Here is a 2,978-nt window from a genome sequence, read left to right as displayed (position 1 = left end):
CAGGCGTGCACTACCATGCCTGACTCATTTTTGATTTATTGTAGATACGATGTCTCTCCAAGTTGCCTGGGATGATCTCTAACCCACGGGCTCATGCAATCCACTCGCCTCGGCCTGCCAAAGTGCTGGGATTACAGACTAAGCCACCAAGTCTGGCCAAAAATTTGTGTGTTTTTTTTTTTTAGAACAAAACATTTTATTATTAAAATAAAAACCTTTGTATAAAAGCATTACAGATCCAAAGCTGTATTTACATGTATTGACTGAAGGTCCAATGACACATCAAACACTGACTGGGCATAGCAACAGGCTATACAGACAAACGCTTCGATTCCACCTCACCACTACCTCACCAAATGATCTGATTAATGCAAAAGAGGAAGAAGGGGAGGAGCCACACAGGAAATCTGCCCAGATATTAAACTGGCAGAGATGCCAAGTTAGCAAATGGTTGAAAGTTACCCATCTCCAAAAAGGCACTTCTCAATGTTACCAAAGTGCTTAAAACCTATGCACGAGCCCGGTGCCTTACTTATAATTTCTTCAAGAAACTACAATGAAGCATTGACTAATTATTAATATCAAGCTTCCCTGCAAAGTGGTCCAAGAATTTATCTAAAATACTTTACATATGTTCTTAAATAAACTTGACAAACTATAATCATACTCAAGCCTTGTACCAAGCATTCAAATCAGCCTACTCCTGAAGTTTCATCATCCTAATTTCCCAGGATGTCCTTTCTAAAACGATTTTATATAGCACTGTCCACACACCTCTGGATGACTGTGTAAGCGAGATGTCCACTGAACCATGGGGCAGAAGACCTTGGCAGCTGCTAAGTCTCCACAGTGACAACTTGTATAATAAGCACAATCCGTGGACTATTCTCACAAAAGGCATCTTAAGTAAGATACTACACTTTGCAACCATTCTCTAATTTGTCCACATGAGTTTAAGACTTGGGTGCACCTTGATTTTGCTAAAAATGTCCATCAGTATGAACACTAAATCATACCCATGCTTTTTGTGTAAACAAGTTAGAGGGCTGTTCTCTGAAATTCAATAAATCTAGTTAGTTAACACTACTGCTGTGTTTCTAAGTGCTTGAATTTTATGAGTGGATTCCAGGGCTGTTTCAATACAGACTAAATCAACTATGCTTGTGTAAAATTGTCATTTAAAAAAGAACTCAGAAACCAAGAGGCAGGAGAAGACCGTTGGAAGTAGAGGGGAAGGATATGAGGTGGGGTTACAGGGAGCAGAGGAGAAACCGCAAGAGGACCAAGTGTAAGTAGCAATATACTTTTTGCAACGCTCCAGAAACATGTGAGTCTAGTAAGATTAATCTGGAGTTCCTGTAAAACAGACTGGTCACTAAAATGCTTAAGTCAGGTTTCAATCAGTGACAAAAATGAAAACTTTAATAAGAATGGAGAAGTGGAAGGCAGGCAGTGAATCTTCCAGGTATCACGCTTGCATTTCAAACTCTTGTTTCAGACTTTTTAAGTAAGCATGCACATTCCCAAAGCCATGGTACTTGGCTAAATACACAAGGACCCCCGTGGCGCACCGTCCATCTCGCTGCCGGCAGAAACTGCAGTTGCATATCCCTCGACAAGGTGGGCAGTGCCAGTTCGGATCCAGCAGAGCATCCCTGACCTCTTCACCGTAACGGTTTCGAAGGCAGGGGCCACAGAACTGGCCTCGAACGTCCCAGCAGTCTGGGTTTCTGCAGTTTGTTTTGGTATCAATCGTTTTCTGGCGGCACTGATGACAAGTAGAGCCCAGCGAACGGTTATAGATCTTCTCTCGAGAAGTGTTGGCAGATGTTTTCCAACTCTTCCTCTGTAATTTCTTCCACTGGGCGAATTATATGCGGAAGGGTCATGGGTGACCTGGAGCGACGAATTCTGGGCATGTCGTCTTCGTTCATGTAGCCATCTATGGTCTTCCTCTTCCTCACCAACATGTACTTATCCTCTTCCTCTTCCTCTTCCTCCTCCATGGGTAGAGGACCAAGGGACCCCAGGATCCGGGACCTCGACCTGGTGAGAGGGCGAGCTCTCCGTTCAAGGTTTCTCCTGGAGGCGACATCTGGGAACGTTCGCCTGCGGGGTCTCTTCAGTTGTGAACTGGGACCTGGAAAGGAATGTCTTCTAGGGAATGAGCCAGGGAAACTTTCTAATTCTGACATGAGTTTTGCAAGCATTGCTTTGTTTTTGCTTTATATTTAAAGCACTTTTCTCCAAAAAATTCATGCCGCTTTCTTCTTCTGAATCAGAATTAGAATTGGTCACAGAATTATTTGAAGGTTGGGGGGACTCTGCTTTCTTGTTGGCCGCTCCCCTGCTGTTTCGCGCTGGAAACTTCATGGCTACCCTGAGGGGTGCAGAGTGTCTGCCTTGGCTGCGTGTGCGACAGCCTTCCCGGACTGACTGTAGTCTCGTGTTTGCAAAATTATCAGAAGCAAAGCTGTCACAACTGTCATCAGAGGATGACGCAGTTTCCATGGAAATCAACTTCACATATCTGAATTTCTTGAACTTTACTCTGCGATCCTTTTGCTCAAGGACAGCCTCAGACACTCCTAAAATTCGCTTTGGAAAGACGCTTTGGGGGCTCCCAGGACCGATCTCCACGCAACTGCGCGGTCCTGAGCGAGTGGCGCGAAAGTGATTCGTATTGCCCTGAACTGAGCAGGCTGATTTGCATGGGTCCCGGCTTGGGGAGGAAGAGTGGAGCCAGCGGGTGATGGAGAGCGGGCCCTGGGGACCCCGCTCACGCGCCCGGGCTCTTGACACTGCCACTGCTGCGTGCGGTTGACCAAAAATTTGTGTTTTTAAGAGGCAGTATAGCATAGTTACGTAACTTCAACAGATTATTTAACCTCTCAGGGCCTCAGTTTACTCAATTTTTTTTGTTTTTGAGTCGGGGTTTCACTCCGTCGCCCAGGTTGGAGAGCAGTGGCACACAGGTT

The 2,978-nt window shown here is 45.3% G+C and overlaps 1 pseudogene across 1 annotated transcript; it reads right to left on the bottom strand.

Moving 5' to 3' along the window:
• Positions 1-1,468: 1,468 nt before the first annotated feature.
• On the bottom strand, positions 1,469-2,560 carry LOC103276129 (annotated as a pseudogene). Its single transcript, XR_505353.2, has one exon. The product of XR_505353.2 is annotated as a cell division cycle-associated protein 7 pseudogene (transcript).
• Positions 2,561-2,978: the final 418 nt, after the last annotated feature.

This window comes from Carlito syrichta, unplaced genomic scaffold (genome assembly GCF_000164805.1).
Source record: "Carlito syrichta isolate Samal-C Ts95f unplaced genomic scaffold, Tarsius_syrichta-2.0.1 Scaffold315938, whole genome shotgun sequence".
Lineage (NCBI taxonomy): Eukaryota > Metazoa > Chordata > Mammalia > Primates > Tarsiidae > Carlito > Carlito syrichta.
Note: the sequence above shows the minus strand (reverse complement) of the source record. Positions and strands in the feature narration are given on the sequence as shown.